The sequence below is a fragment of the Phyllobates terribilis genome, unplaced genomic scaffold (assembly GCF_046119375.1).
Source record: "Phyllobates terribilis strain yellow unplaced genomic scaffold, ASM4611937v1 Scaffold_98__1_contigs__length_5973952, whole genome shotgun sequence".
Taxonomy (NCBI): domain Eukaryota; kingdom Metazoa; phylum Chordata; class Amphibia; order Anura; family Dendrobatidae; genus Phyllobates; species Phyllobates terribilis.
Genome location: NW_027362858.1, coordinates 954,133 through 970,986, shown reverse-complemented (window position 1 = coordinate 970,986; position 16,854 = coordinate 954,133). Strand labels below are relative to the sequence as shown.

General features: G+C 43.2%; 1 pseudogene; it reads left to right on the top strand.

Annotated features, from left to right (window-relative positions):
• The first annotated feature begins 764 nt into the window (after positions 1-764).
• On the top strand, positions 765-9,095 carry LOC141198573 (uncharacterized; annotated as a pseudogene).
• Positions 9,096-16,854: the final 7,759 nt, after the last annotated feature.

Here is a 16,854-nt window from a genome sequence, read left to right as displayed (position 1 = left end):
TCAGGGATGATCATAAGTGATGGCATCCATATATTGGGGTATGGTACAAATATATTGATGACATTTTTATCACCTGGTCAGGGACGAGTGAACAATCTTTTGAATTTATCAGGGAATTCCACAGCACTTTACAATTTTAGGGGGGACTTATACAGACAATACAGAATTTACAGAATAAGCATAACTCAGATATTAAAAGGAGTGAGGGCCCTGCTCGCAAGCTTACAGTCTATAAGGAAATAGGGGAGACACAAAAGGTAGAATGTACATATATTGTATAATACTGCCTTAATATACTAAATAGGGTAAGCACATAACACTACATGAACTGGTCGCCAGCCAGTATGTGTACAGTACAGACAGAGGCTATTCAGTGCATGGATGGTATGAGCAGGATTTTGAAGAAAATTTTAGTATGGGCCAAAACTGGGACAGTTAGATAAGTATGTTGAGGTGATAGGCCAGTCTAAAGAAATGGGTTTTTACGGCACGCTTAAAACTGTGGGTTTTGGAAATTAATCGAATTGTCCTGGGTATTGCATTCCAAAGAATTGGTGCAGCATGCGAGAAATCTTGGAGACGGGAGTGGGAAGTTCGGATTACAGAGGATTTTAGTTTTAAGTCATTAGCAGAACGGAGGACACTGGTAGGGTGGTAGACTGAGACGAGGTAGGAGATGTAGAGTGGTGCTGAAGCATGGAGAGCTTTGTGGGTAAGAGCAATAAGTTTATATTGAACTCTGTATTGGATAAGCAATCAGTGCAATGACTGGCAAAGGGAAGAGATATCGTTGTATCGGTAGGTGAGGAATATGACCCTGACAGCTGCGTTCAGGATGGATTGGAGAGGGGAAAGTTTAGAAAGAGGGAGACCGATAAGTAAAGAGTTGCAATAGTCCAGACGAGAATGAGTAAGAGCTACAGTAAGAGTTTTTACAGAGTCAAAGGTAAGAAAATTTCTGATTCTAGAGATGTTTTTGAGGTGTAGAAGACACGAGCGAGCAAGTGATTTGATATGAGGAGTGAAGGAAAGATCTGAATCAAGTATGACCCCAAGACAGCGGGCATGTTGCTGGCGAGTAATGATGGAGCCACAAACAGAAATGGCAATATCGGGCACAGGTAGGTTAGTGGAGGGAGGAAATATGAGTAGTTCAGTTTTTGACAGATTCAATTTTAGATTGAGGGAGGACATAGTGTTAGAGACAGCGGAAAGACAAATTTAAACACCCTCTCCAGTCCTCACTAACACGGTTCGCTGATTGGCCGTGGCTGGCGGCCGCGACCAATCAGCGATATTGGCGCCAAATTTAAACAACGCACTGCACAGAGGTCAGCGGCGATGCAGCCGGGAGATGAGCGGTGCTAGCTGGCAGTACAAGTACCCCGACCGGCGGCGCCGCTGACCTCCATGCGGCTAACGTCGGGAGATCAGCGGCTTGGCCCGCTGATCTCTCGACGGCAAGTGTGAAAGGAGGACCAGGGAGCGCCGCTTCCGGTCGGGATACTTCGGCTGCTAGCAGCCGCCCATCTCCCTTCTGCTCGCAGCGGAAGTACCCGCACAGCCAGCGCCGCTGCCCGGTCCTCACTAATACGGTTCGCCAGCGGCCGCGACCAATCTGCGATATTGGCGCCAAATTTAAACACCGCTCTGCTGATTGGTCACGGCCGCCGGCCGCGATCAATCAGCGATTTTGACGCCAAATTTAAACACTGCTATACTGATTGCGCCTGGTCGGCCGCATACATGTTCTAGAATACCCAATGCGTTAGAATCGGGCCACCATCTAGTCTACCATAAACCTTCAAGGACTAATAAACTATTGAAGTGGGGTAACCACCACCCCTATCCCCATAAAAAGAGGAATACCCAAGGGCCGATTTTTACGGGTGAGAAGGTACTGCTCAAATGTCACAGATTTTAATATACAGGCAATAGACCTGAACACCAGATAGAGTGCTCGTGGTACATTTTGGATTCCGTATCATTGTTTGCAGAAAAATGGTCTTATCCATCAGCTTATCTTTTTCTCATTCAGATCTCTAAAATACCAGATCCTCTCAGTGAAGATCGTCTATATAAGAAAATTTTCCTGATTTATCCAGGAAAATGATAGACAAGATGGTGGAGAGGATATTACACCTCACCCTAGAGATCCTCTTCCAGCTTACTGGAGAGGTGAGAGATTCTGATGACGTCACATTACATCATTCTTATCTATGGGAATAACAGATGGTGAGGACTCTGGAAATGTCTGTAGTGAGATTTATTACTGTGTCTCTCCATAACCAGGATTACACAGTAGTGAAGAAGACCTCTAGTGAGCGCTGTCAGGACCCTGTGTCTGAGGGATGGAGAAGACCCCTGAGCCCAATCACAGGGCCTCCACCTCACCCCCTGATACATGAGGACTTCAATGACCAGAAGATCCTAGAACTCACCTACAAGATGATTGAGCTGCTGACTGGAGAGGTGACAATGCTGGGAATCATGGGACTTTATACAGTAACGCTATGGAGTGATTGGATGCATGACGGTATCATTGTATGTGTCAGGTTCCTATAAGGTGTCAGGATGTCGCCATCTATTTCTCAATGGAGGAGTGGGAGTATTTAGAGGGACACAAAGATCTGTACAGGGACATCATGATGGAGGTTCCCCAGCCCCTCACATCACCAGATAATAGACAGGACTAAATACACACGGCCTATAATTATCTGTATGTAAAGAATGAATTCAGTCTCTGTATGTGTTTCCTCCAGATCTATCCAGTAAGAGGACAACACCAGAGAGATATCCCCGTTGTCTTCTTCCAAAGGACTGTAAACAAGAAGATCCCAATGTTCCTCAGGTAGATGGAGAGAAGGTGTCATGAGATTTCCCCTATGATGTGTAGACGGCTGTAAAGGTCATGTCTTCAGTTTTGTTTTATCCACCATTATTATGTTTTATATTTGTGTTATGAGAACGGTGGAGATGGCAGGATTAGAGCCGATCAAACTTGTGACTTCTCCATCTGTCTTTGACTTTTATAATATTTGTTTCAGGGTGAAGATCTGACCCATATTAATGCTACAGACACATATGTGAGGGGTGATGAGTGGTGTAAAGAGGAGATTCCTACATATGACTACCCAGGTGAGTAGTAACCACTAAATGCAGAGAAGTCACAGATTCTTCTCAGACACCGGCTGTGGCTTCTCTATCAGTGATGTAGTCCAGCCGTATCACAATCGTGTGATCACCATTTTGCCGCTAGTCCACAACATTCTCCTCCGTCCGAAAATATTCAGATTACTTTGTGTAATTGTGAAAGCCCTTTTCTATAGAACTTACAACCTGGATCATCCACCTACCCCCTGGGATTAGGAGACGCTGACCATTACCTGCCCAGGTCTGTAAACTACAAAACCAAATGACAGCGTACGTAGAATGTGCTGACAAGTGAGAAAATCACTTGGAGAAAAATATAATGATGGGCCTGTAAGAGAAAGTGGAGGGTAATGATGCTGTTGGCTTCCTAGAACCCTGATATCTTATTGGATGAATCTACCTTCTCTCCCTTCTGTGCTGCTGAATGTGCTCATATGGTCCCTACAAGACCAGGTCCAGTCTTTCTGGCCAAACTTCACTTTTATGATCGACAACATTAAATGTGCAGTGAGGGCCAAGTGTGAATTTCTGTCCAATAACAACAGAGTTTCCCTTTATCCTGACTTTTCAACTTCTTTTAAAACCAACTAACTTCAAACAGGATTGTGATAAACTATACAGAAAACATTACACCTGTGCCATGATATATCTCTAAGCGGTGCGTGGCTGATGGCTGTAATATACATTTATTCTCGCCTGCAGGTGATGTGTTGGCATGGCTCGAGCCCTGGTTTCATGGATTCACTCCACATCATAAATAGAATTGAGCGAATTTGTTCGGCATTTCAAATTCAGGGTCGTGTTCGGGGTTCCGGCTTGTTCGAGCCAAATGGTCCACCATAAATGAGTGTGACTCCAGTTTAGTGTTGGATTTCTCCCTTCATACATACGTTGTTGTTGGGGATGTTACATGTTTATATATTCTTTCTTTTTTTACAAGTTCATTCTGTATAATAATTTCATTGTGGTGGGATCGGCCTGCCTCACTTATGTGAGTCTGTAACTCCCTGGTAGTCTTTCAGAAAGATCTCCATTACCTCTTCCAAATGCCCGAGATCTAAATTTAAGACACCTCAGCTCTGCAGTATTATAAAAAAAGTTCACTTTAAATGTCTAATATTTCTTCTCATCTGACAGAAAATATTGTCCTTTACGATAGTTTAGATTGCCAAGAGCCACCGAGCCCCATACTCTAATTACCCCAGAGAGGTTTCGCCACTAGTTACTCATTTTTCTCTGATGAAGACTGTTGAGTTTGATCATTTCAGTAGATGTTTTATTGTCTATAGTCACAGTTTTTGACTTCAGTAATCCTCTGCTTTAACCCCTTCCTGCAGCCAGTTTTCTGTTCCTAATCAGGGCCATTTTTCAAATCTGACGTGTGTCACTTTTGTATGGTGATAACTTTGGAATTCTTCACAAAGGATAATAGAAAACAAATGGACCTTACAAATTATTTTCCAACTTCTTTTGAATCTGACAATCCCCTATATACGGTTGTACCCTACTGTCTGGGCACATGGCAGGTTAAGAAGGGAAGGAGCGACATTTAGCTATTAGGAATGCAGATTTTGCTGGAATAGTTCGCAGACACAATGTATTGGGGGAGCTGTTTATGGTCACCTGTAAGCTCAAAAGATGGCTACCACGAACAGGCTTGCCTTATCTACCCGTTTATAGATTTCACAAATTACTTTGCTCATCACCCTTTAACCCCTCTACATGGATCTGGACTAACACAGAGACCCCTAGGCTTGGGCCACGGTGTTACCTGGTATTCGGTGGAATGAGATGGGAAGAAGAATAGTCAGGTAACCGGGTCACAACCAGGAGGGCAGAGAAAATACAAAATCAGAAGACACAAGAGTAGTCAGTAAACGGGCCGAGGTCACAACAGGAAACAAATACACAAGCCGGGAGCTGAGCACAGAGGACTGAACCAGAGGAGAACAAGGCTGTATCTGGCAGCTTCCGGCAATATGCTTCCAGCTTTAGTAGGGTGCGGTGCTTTCCAAATGGCTGAAGCAGGGAGCAGATTACTCCAGCTGGACAGAACACACACCCATACTGCCAGACTGGATAATACTACTGGTCCCAGCAACCCTAATCTTAGTGGCTGCGCAGAGCCTGTGCCACCCAGAGCTTCTGGTTCTGACGTCTCCTCCATCACCAGCGCCGCCTGCAGGATGAATAAGGCGGTGCCTGGTTAGAGAAGCAGATGTCACACAAGTCGAAGCAGGAGGAGAAGTAGATGTCCCAGAGGAGATGGGACACACCTTTTGTAGAAGCACTAAAATGACAAAATGGCAGAAAACCAGAGCAGTAGAAATCCCCATCAAGTGACTCCATTTTTTAAATTATAACCCTCAGTGAATTAATCTATAGGAGAAGTGACTATTATGACTTCACAGTCACTTTCCAAAAATTAGCACGCAATGGACGTTGGAGAGTGAAAATTGCAAATATGCTATTTTATTACCCAACACATATTGCCCAGATTGTGCTCCAGGAGACACACACCGTAAATTAAGTGGGTTCTTCTCACTATAGTAATGCTAAATACATAGATGCTAAATCTGTTTTGGGCGCACTGCAAGGCTAAAAAGTGAGGGGGAAACTTAACTTTGGGAGAGCGGATATTACTGGATTGGTTTATGGAAGCCATGTTGATTCTCAAGAGCCTAATAATGTGGAAACCTCTGTTTTTCCACTGAGAGATGATGGACCTGAGTGGGGACTTGTTTTTTCTGAGATGAGTAGAAGTTTTCATTGGTATTATTTTTGCCTACATAACATTGTTTGATGGCTTCTTATTCCATATTTTGGAGGCAGAATGAACAAACAGTTGGACACCACGCTCTACTGGTTCATCCTATGAGGTTTTCTGTTAGACTGTGAACTGTCATTCTGTCAATAACTTCCCATTTCTACAGACATTTTAAGTGCAATTAACGCAAGAATGCCATAGAAAAATAAATAAAGATTGCATACCACTTCTAAATCAATCTCAACAAACACATCCCTGGGCTACATGCTAGTCCAGGAAAATGAAGAGATATATGCTCAAATTTAAAAATCTATTTTATTAGACACAAATCTAAAAAATAGAGGAATATTTAAAATATTTTAAATATTCCTCTATATTTTAGATTTGTGTCTAATAAAATAGATTTTTAAATTTGAGCATATATCTCTTCATTTCCCTGGATTACCATATAGCCCAGGAATGTGTTTGTTTAGACATTTTAAGTAGAAATGTTCAAAAATATAAATTTCAGGGACATTTTATTCAAAATTAATAATTGTTTTTTTTCTTGGCAGATGACTGTACTAGGAGATCAGAGGGACAGGAGATTTTTAATTCTGACGATCTTGAGATCCCACAGGATACAATTGAAGTGAATGCCATTACTCCAGATATACCATCATCCCTTCACAGCAAACATCAATCATCTGATTCTATGAAACACATCCTGTCTGCTGATTCATTACCGACTACTAAGGAAAATCAAAATAAAATAAGCATTAAAAAACGAACTGCTCCTAAAGCAAAGAAGCCATTTTCACATTCAGAAAATGGAAATAGTTTTACCTTTGAAAAGTCTATTCTTAAGCATCAAAAAATACACACAGCGTACAATAGATTTTTTTGTTCCAAATGTGGAAAATGTTTTAATCAGAAATCAGTTTTTGTTGATCACCAGAGACTTCACATAGGGGAGAAGCCTTTTTCATGCTCAGAATGTGGGAAATGTTTTAATCGTAAAAAGTTTCTTGATAGACACAAGAGAATTCACACAGGGGAGAAGCCTTTTTCTTATTCAGAATGTGGGAAATGTTTTAACCGGAAAGATCATCTTGATAGCCACCAGAGAACCCACACAGGGGAGAAGCCATTTTCCTGTTCAGAATGTGGGAAATGTTTTAATCGTAAAATGAATCTTGATACACACAAGAGCACCCACACAAGGGAGAAGCCCTTTTCCTGTTCAGAATGTGGGAAATGTTTTAACCAGAAATCAGGTTTGATTAAGCACCAGAGAACCCACACAGGGGAGAAGCCCTTTTCCTGTTCAGAATGTGGAAAATGTTTTAACCTGAAATCCAATTTGATTAGGCACCAGAGAACCCACACAGGGGAGAAGCCTTTCTCCTGTACAGAATGTGGGAAATGTTTTAACCACAAATCAGGTTTGATTACGCACCAGAGAACCCACACAGGGGAGAAGCCCTTTTCCTGTTCAGAATGTGGGAAATGTTTTAACCAGAAATCGGGTTTGATTAAGCACCAGAGAACCCACACAGGGGAGAAGCCCTTTTCCTGTTCAGAATGTGGGAAATGTTTTAATCGTAAAATGAATCTTGATAGTCACAAGAGAACCCACACGGGGAGAAGCCTTTCTCCTGTTCTGAATGTGGGAAATGTTTTAACCACAAATCAGGTTTGATTAAGCACCAGAGAACCCACACAGGGGAGAAGCCCTTTTCCTGTTCAGAATGTGGGAAATGTTTTAATCGTAAAATGATTCTTGATAGTCACAAGAGAACCCACACAGGGGAGAAGCCTTTTTCCTGTTCAGAATGTGGAAAATGTTTTAACGAGAAATCCAAATTGCTTAGGCACCAGAGAACCCACACAGGGGAGAAGCCTTTCTCCTGTTCAGAATGTGGGAAATGTTTTAACCACAAATCAGGTTTGATTAAGCACCAGAGAACCCACACAGGGGAGAAGCCCTTTTCCTGTCCAGAATGTGGGAAATGTTTTAATTGTAAAATGATTCTTGATAGTCACAAGAGAACTCACACAGGGGAGAAGCCTTTTTCCTGTTCAGAATGTGGAAAATGTTTTAACCAGAAATCCAATTTGATTAGGCACCAGAGAACCCACATAGGGGAGAAGCCTTTTTTCTAATCTTTTTTTTAATCCAATACATTTTTATTGAGATTTTTTTTTCATTAGTTTTTTTTTTTTTTACAAAACAGGAAACCAGTACATACAATAATAAAATAACATACCATAGGATGACATACGTGCATCTCTCCTATATATCCTTTCAGCTTGCCCATTACCTTCTGATCACTTGCAATTACTATATCTTACAATTAACATTTCACATTCTTGAAATCTCTTATATAACCATAATATTGTAATAAACATTATAATCCTATACACATATAGGTGTGCTATATTACCCATACCACATTTAATGAATTCCAATATACATTACAATGAAACATTAGACCTCACCATTAGCCTCCTTCTCCCATAAGTCATTGTCTCTCCAACAATAACCCCCTTGATGGCATTCCAGGTGTATCCAACCATAAGCCCCATATTTTCTCAAATTTATTCATTGAGTTTCATTTTTTATATACCCCTTTTTCTAATCTGATAATATTATTTATCCTATTTTTGAGTTCACTAATTTCTGGAGGTGAGGGGTTAATCCATTTGGATGGAATATGTTTCCTATCTTGAAATAAAATATGTGAAATCCCTATTGAAATTGGGTCAAATTCCATATCATCTTCTAATATACCTAATAGGCATTTTTTGGGTCTGGTTGAATATCTATTTTATATACCCTCTGTTAGGCGTCGGTCTGGTGGTGGATTTCAAATGGGTCCAGGACCTTCTGTGGTCTCCCATTTCAGTCCAGCCAGGGCTGATGCTGCTCAGCATCACCATCAGCCTCAACGCCTAGCTGGTCCGCAAGCACTGTTTATCTCCCAGATAGTTGTGCCTAGCAATGTTACATAGTTAGTAAAGCCGAATAAAGACTTGCTTCCATCAAGTTCGACCTGTTAGTTCTGTAATTGCTAAAGTTGATCCAGAGGAGGGCAAAAACCCCAAATGATTTGGCCAATCTTCACCTGAGGAAAAATTCCCTCCCAACTCTGAAACCAGCAGTCAGAATAAATCCCTGTATCAACCTACTATTTTATTCTATTTTTAAGTATATGCAGAAATCTGCCTGGTATCTAGAAATGCATCCAGTCCCCGCTTGAACTGGTGTAGTGAATCCGACATTACCGTCTCCTCACTCAGTGAATTCCATATTCTCACTGCTCTTACCGTAAAGAACCCCTTCCTATGCTGGTGCTGAAACCTTTTCTCTTCCAGTCTTAGTGAATGCCCTCTTGTTACCGTAATATCCCTCCTTTTGAACAAATCCCGGGCAAGATCTCTATACTGTCCCCTAACATATTTGTACACATTTATTATGTCCCCCCTCAACCTTCTCTTTTCCAGGCTGAATAGTCCTAGTTTTGCCAACCTCTCTGGGTATTGCAGTCCCTCCATTCCCCTTATTAATTTTGTTGCCCTCCTTTGTACCTTTTCAAGCTCATTTATATCCTTTCTATATATTGGGGCCCATAACTGAGCACAGTATTCCAAGTGTGGTCTGACCAGTGCTTTGTACAGTGGAAGAACAATGTTCTCATCCTTTGCAGCTATACCTCTTCTGATACATCCCATTACCCTGTTTGCCCTTACAGCAGTTGCCTGACTTTGGGCACTCCAATTTAGTTTGCTGTCAATCAAGATGCCCAAGTCCTTCTCCATCTCTGAATTCCCCAATGATTTCCCATTCAGTGATTACTGGTGACTTCCATTTTTCCTTCCCATATGTATGACCTTACATTTCTCCTCGTTAAACCTCATTTGCCATTTAATGCTCCACCTACCCAGCTTATCCAAATCCCTCTGTAGGTCTTCACTATCCTCTTTTGTATTAATTGTTTTACATAACTTTGTGTCATCTGCAAATATTGATATTTTACTATTTATCCCGTTGACTATGTCGTTAATAAAGATATTAAATAACATTGGGCCTAGTACAGACCCCTGTGGTACCCCACTAGTGACGCTTACCCAATCTGAGTATATTCCATTTATAACCACCCTCTGCCTTCTATCCTTTAGCCAGTTAGCTACCCACTTGCAAACATTTTCCCCCAGCCCCATCCTCATTTTGTATACCAACCTATTATGTGGCACGCTATTGAACGCTTTTGAGAAGTCGAGATACACGACATCCACTGGTTCCCCCTGATCTACTCGAGAGCTAACCTCCTCGTAGAAGTCAATCAGGTTAGTTTGGCAGGAGCGATTCCTCATGAATCCATGTTGGTTCGGGGTTAATAGATTATTAGCATCAAGATGCTCCATAATTGCCTCATTAATAAAGCCTTCAAAAATTTTGCCCACAACGGACGTCAGACTCACCGGCCGATAGTTTCCGGCGTTACTTTTTGCTCCCTTTTTGAATATTGGCACTACATTCGCCTGTCGCCAATCAAGTGGTACAGACCCAGTCTCAACAGAGTCCTTAAATATAAGATATAACGGTCTGTCTATCACATTACTTAGCTCCCTTAGTACCCGTGGGTGTATGCCATCAGGTCCTGGTGATTTGTTTATTTTAATGTTACTGAGGCGTTTCTGTACCCCAGCTTGGGTTAGATTAGTCATACTTAGTGGAGGATTAAGCTTGTCACTTCTCATGTCGCCTGTTAGTTCTTTTTCCTTTGTGAAAGTTGACGAAAAAAATGTATTTAATAGATTAGCTTTATCCTCATCTTTCTCTATGATTTTGCCTTCCTCACTTTTTATCAGTCCAATATTATCCGATTTAATCCTTTTACTATTTATATACGTAAAGAACAGTTTGGGATTTGATCTACTTTCCCTAGCAATACGTCTCTCTGTTTCCTCCTTTGCTATTTTTATTTGTTTTTTGCAGGTTCTCGTTTTTTCCTTGTAACACATTAGTGCCTCCTTGCTGTTTTCCTGTTTTAATCTCTTGAATGCCTCTTTTTTGCTATTTAACGCCCCTTTTACGTTCTTATTCAACCATATTGGTTTCCTCTTATTTCTGGCCCTTTTATTCCCATACGGTATATACCTCTCGCACTGAGTATTCAGAATTATTTTGAAGGTTTCCCATTTACTATTCGTATTTCCTTGATTAAGAACTTTGTCCCAGTCTATAAGTTGAAGGTTTTCTTTCAGCTGATCAAACTTCGCCCTCCTAAAGTTTAATGTTTTAGTTGTTCCCTTATTGATAACCCTACTGAAGGGCATTTTGAAATTGATAATATTATGATCGCTATTACCTAGGTGCCCCCCTATCTGTACCTCAGTTATTCTATCAGGCCTATTAGTCAATATTAAGTCCAACACTGCCTTCCCTCTCGTTGGTTCCTGCACTAGTTGGGAGAGATAATTATCCTTGATATTTGTCAAGAACCTTTTTCCTTTCTGTGATCTACAGGTTTCTGTTTCCCAGTCAATATCCGGGTAGTTGAAGTCCCCCATTACAATCACCTCATTATGTTTTGCTACTTTGTCTATTTGTCCTCATAGCAGTTTCTCATTCTCCTCTGTTATATTGGGTGGCTTATAGCAGACCCCCAGTAATATTTTATTATTATTTTTTGCCCCCTCTATCTCTACCCACATGGACTCGACCCCCTCTTCTCCCTCTCCTATATCTTCCCTTAGTCTGGGCTTTAGACGTGACTTTACATATAAGCAGACTCCTCCGCCCTTCCCCTGTTTCCGGTCCCTTCTAAATAAACTATAATCTATTAAATTTACCGCCCAGTCGTAGCTATCGTCTAGCCAAGTCTCTGTTATACCTACGATGTCATACCTCTCCTCCGATATAAGCGCCCGCAGCTCATCCGTCTTATTGGTCAGGCTTCTTGCGTTGGTCAGCATGCAAGATAAAACTTTGGGGTTATTTAGCATCCTATTCTTCTCTAACGATCTAACTGTACTATCCCCACACCCCTCTCCACCCTCATTATATTCACTTCTCCCCTTCCCCCTTGCTTGCCTCACATCCCACCTATTTCCTTGGTTTCCCCCCCCCGTCTCTAGTTTAAAAACTCCTCCAACCTATTAGCCATCTTCTTCCCCAGCACCGCTGCACCCTCCCCATTGAGGTGCAGCCCGTCCCTACGGTAGAGCCTGTAGCCGACAGTGAAGTCGGCCCAGTTCTCCATGAACCCAAACCCTTCTGCCTTGCACTAACTCTTTAGCCACTTATTCACCTCCCTAACCTCCCGTTGGCGCTCCTGTGTGGCTCGCGGGATTGGTAGTATTTCTGAGAAAACTACCTTGGAGGTCCTTGCCCTAAGCTTCCTACCTAGATCCCTGAAATCATTTTTAAGGACTCTCCATCTACCACTCACTTTGTCATTGGTGCCAATGTGGACCATGACCGCTGGGTCTTCGCCAGCCTAACCCAGTAACCTGTCAACCCGATCCGCGATGTGCCGGACTCGAGCGCCAGGGAGGCAGCACACCGTTCGGCGATCCCGGTCTTTGTGACAGATTGCCCTGTCTGTCCCCCTAATAATAGAGTCACCCACTACCAGGACCTGTCTAGCCTGCCCTACACTTCCCCCCTCCCCCTCATTACTGGAGCATACACTCCCCCGGCGGTCAGAGGATCTGTCGTGCTCCAATAATGCCGGTTCTGAACCAGCCTTCCTATACTTCTTCCCTCTATCCCTTCTAACTGTTACCCAGTTCCCTGCCTGTTCAGCCTGCGCTTCCCCACTAAGCTCCACCCCCAGTGTTGACCCATTGAGTGTCTGCTCGGTGAGCAGCAAACTCCGTTCCATGTTGTCGATGCTCCTCAGTACCGCTATCTGAGCACTTAGATCCAGGATTTGGGCTTCCAAGCGCACGATATGCTCACATCTCTCGCAGCAGTATGGATCCTTGAGCGGTCGCTCAGGGAATGCATACATTGCGCAAGATGTACACTGCACGGCTCCGGCCAACATGGAAGTCATTCTAAATATGGGGATACAGTCAGTATATATGTACAAGTACAAAACACAATTATTTATATATAGGTGTATGGACGGGGATCAATTAGGGATGTGCAAGTGTATCGATTAGATATCGACGCGGGATCAGTTAAGTATGGACGGGGGATCAATTAAGTATCAATTAAGTATGGATGGGGGATCAGCTGAGTGGGTCAGGTGGATTAATTAAGTATGGACGGTGTGTCAATTAACTATGGACTGGGATCAATAAGTATGGACTGGGGAAATAATTGTGGACTAGGGAATCAATCAATTAATTATGGACAGGGGGTTTAATTAAATAGGATGGGGGGTAAAGCAAATAAATAGGTATGGACGGTGGGTCAATTAACTAAGGACTGGGGATCAATAAGTATCAATAATATCAATAAATATGGACTGGGGAAATAATTAATTGTGGTCTGGGGAATCAATCAATTAATTATGGACGGGGTTAATTAAATATGGTGGGGGATAAGGCAAATAGATAGGGACTGGGGATGAGTAAAAGTGGACAAGGGGAATCTATTAAATAGGACAAGGGGGATCAATCAATTATGGGCTGGGGGGGTCAATCATTTAAATGTGGTCAGGGGGATCACTTTAATATGGACGGGGGGTGGTCGGGGATCAATTAAATGAGGACGGGGGGGTCAATTTAATGTGGTCAGAGGGATCAGTTAGATATGGATGGGGGTGTTCAGGGGAATCAAATTAAATATGGACGGGGGGTAATCAATTAAATATGGACTAGGGAATACAATACAATTACAATACAGATACAAATACAATACAGTACAGTACACACTTGGGTTCAGTAGGGCCGCTTATCGCGGCCTCCTGCCCCTCACTCACCTCCTCTAGGGACGCTGCTCGCTATCACAGCGCGCTCGTCCCTCCGGTCGCTTCTTACCGGTCCTCCTGATCACCTCCTGGTCACCACCACCTGGCACCCTCCGCCGGCCGGCACTGCACGCTGCCACAGCGCCTTCTTGCGCTCGTCCCTCCGGTCGCCTCCTACTGGTCCGCTCGGTCACCTCCGCCTGGCTCTCCTCCCTTCCCAGGAGCTCTCTCAGCACACGGCAGGCTCCGCATCCACCACTTCCTGTCAGGCCTCCTCCCACTTCCTGTTAAGCCTGGTTTGCAGAAGGAGACAGGGCTTGTGGAATCTAAGTCCAGGATTTGCCGAACTGAGCATGTCTGTGACCTGGCGGATCATGATTGGTGGGTTGGCACCCACCTGACCTGGCACCGCCTGATTGGTCCACGGGTAACGTCACGAATGGCGCGTCGGTGGGCAGGGCTTAGTCTTTAAAAGGCCCGCCCACAAACATGGCGACGCGCTCAGATCATTTTGCAAGTGTTGCCGTTGTGTGGACGAGTGTATTCCACGTGCTCTCTAGCTGCTCTCTCCGTGACCTGCCGATGCCAGAGTTAGCTCGGCTGATTAGCACAGGTCACTCAGGCAGGCTTAGATTCGTTTAGGCAGGTAGCTACGTCTTGCAGCCTGGCTCAGCCAAAGGGGTCGCCTAACACCTCGAGCAGTCTGCAGACACACTGTCCACGGCTATCGCCTGTCAGCCACGTGGAATAGTACCCTTCAGTCCGGTGGCACGCTCCCTGGAGGCACGTGTACCCGTCGCGTAGTCACACGCATCTTAGCGCCAATCCCTACACGGAAGGGTTTAAGATTTAAGTTGGTTGTGTACCTTTCCACCCGGAAAGTGTTCGGCAGCAGTCCTCCAGGCTGCATCGCGGACCCCGGGGTCAGTTGCGTTTCATTTTAATAAAGTTGTCTGCAACCGCCCTCCTAACACCCTCTTTATAATAGACAGAACTCCTTTCCAGTATTTACCTAACTCCCGGCATTCCCATAGCGTATGTAATAGGCCGCAGCATCCATGTTACATCTTGGACATTCAGTGACAGTCCGGTATCCTATGTTACATAGGAATCTAGGCGTCTTATATTTCCTGTGTATTAATATGATCTGGGAGAATCTCTGAGCCTCATGTAAAGATAATTGGGGTACCAGTTCTAATACCGCTCTCCATTGATCCTCAGAAATTGGACCTATATCTCCATCCATTTTTGTCTAGCTGGAGAAGGAAATATTTTTAAATAATTATCAAGAAGGATTCAGTAAATATCAGAAATATACGACCCTTAATATTTCCCTTCTCTAATACCAACTTAACAAAAGTATTATCTTCTACCCAAAAGGGCGTCCATCTTGATTGTGCATTAAATGAATGCCGAAACTGTAGATATTTATACAATTGTTTATTTGTCACCCAAATTCCCCCTTTAATTGATCACAGCACTTAAGTTTCCCTTCAGACGATATGTTTTATATCGTATATATTCCTTTATCCTCCCAACTCCGGACCCCCTCTAATTTATAGACCTCTGCATATTTATGATTAAACCATATAGGTGTAGATTCATTGCAGTCTCCTATTTCCATTATATCTTTACCCCTATCCCAGACCTTGTAGAGTAGAGCAAGTGTAGGGTATAGTGATTTCTTGTGTGCGAGGTCATTCAGTTCCACTATATGAATAGGAATATTCCATGGTGTCCTGAGGTAATTAACCCCTTAATACTATTTGGGTTTGCAGCACTTTGCCACCCACCCAAATGTTACAATATAATATATTAGTGCATTAGGAATCGCCAATCCACCAGATTCCTTGTCACTTTGTAGATATTCACATTTTATCCTAGACGATTTCTTTTTCCACATAAGACAATGAAACTTGCTATGAATTTCCTGAAAATGGGAATTATGGATCCAAATAGGGGCATTATGCAGAATGTATGAGAGTTGGGGCATCAATATCATTTTTAATAAGTTCCCTCTTCCTACAGCTGATAATGGTAATCTGCACCACGCATTAATTTTCTTTTTATACTTCTCCAGAAGAAGATATAGATTCAGTGCAATGTAATCCGGAGATCTTATTGTTATACTTATACTCGGTATTAGAATTTCTCAGCCGTTTGTATTCATGTATGTTCTAATATGCTGGAATCAGGGATATCATCAAATGGTAGAATAACCGACTTATCCCAAATAATGGACAGTCCTGACCATTCACCAAACTCTCCAATAATGTTCAGGATAGGATCAGTAGACTTCTGGATATCACCTACAGTAGAAACCAGAAGTCTCCATACTCTATATAATAAGACACATCTGCATGTTTTTCTCAATATCTGACATGAAATCAGAATAAACCTTTCCCTCTTTAGGTCCATTAGGATTATCATAATTTATAATATTTACCAAATGCCAGAATAATGAGAGAGAGAGAATGCTTTATGGCATTACACATCCCTATAGGCTTTTCACCTCCAGTATTCCTATGTCGGGGGTGATGTGCAGACGTGGGGCTCTGTCACCGCTGTAGATGTGGAGGGCAGTGATTGTGCTGCTTTCCTCAGATGACCGGACATTGCTCTGTTATTCCCAATGCTGAGATGAATGACAGAGGTCAGTGCAGGGGCAGATACTGACAGCCACTGAGTGTGCAGAGGGCGGTGCTGGGGCAGATACTGACAGCCAATGACTGTGCAGAGGGCGGTGCTGGGGCAGATACTGACAGCCAATGAGAGTTCAGAGGGCGGTGCTGGGGCAGATACTGACAGCCAATGAGTGTGCAGAGGGCAGTGCTGGGGCAGATACTGACAGCCAATGAGTGTGCAGAGGTCAGAGCTGGGGCAGATACTGACAGCCAATGAGTGTGCAGAGGGCGGTGCTGGGGCAGATACTGACAGCCAATGAGTGTGCAGAGGGCGGTGCTGGGGCAGATACTGACAGCCAATGAGTGTGCAGAGGGCAGTGCTGGGGCAGATACTGACAGCCAA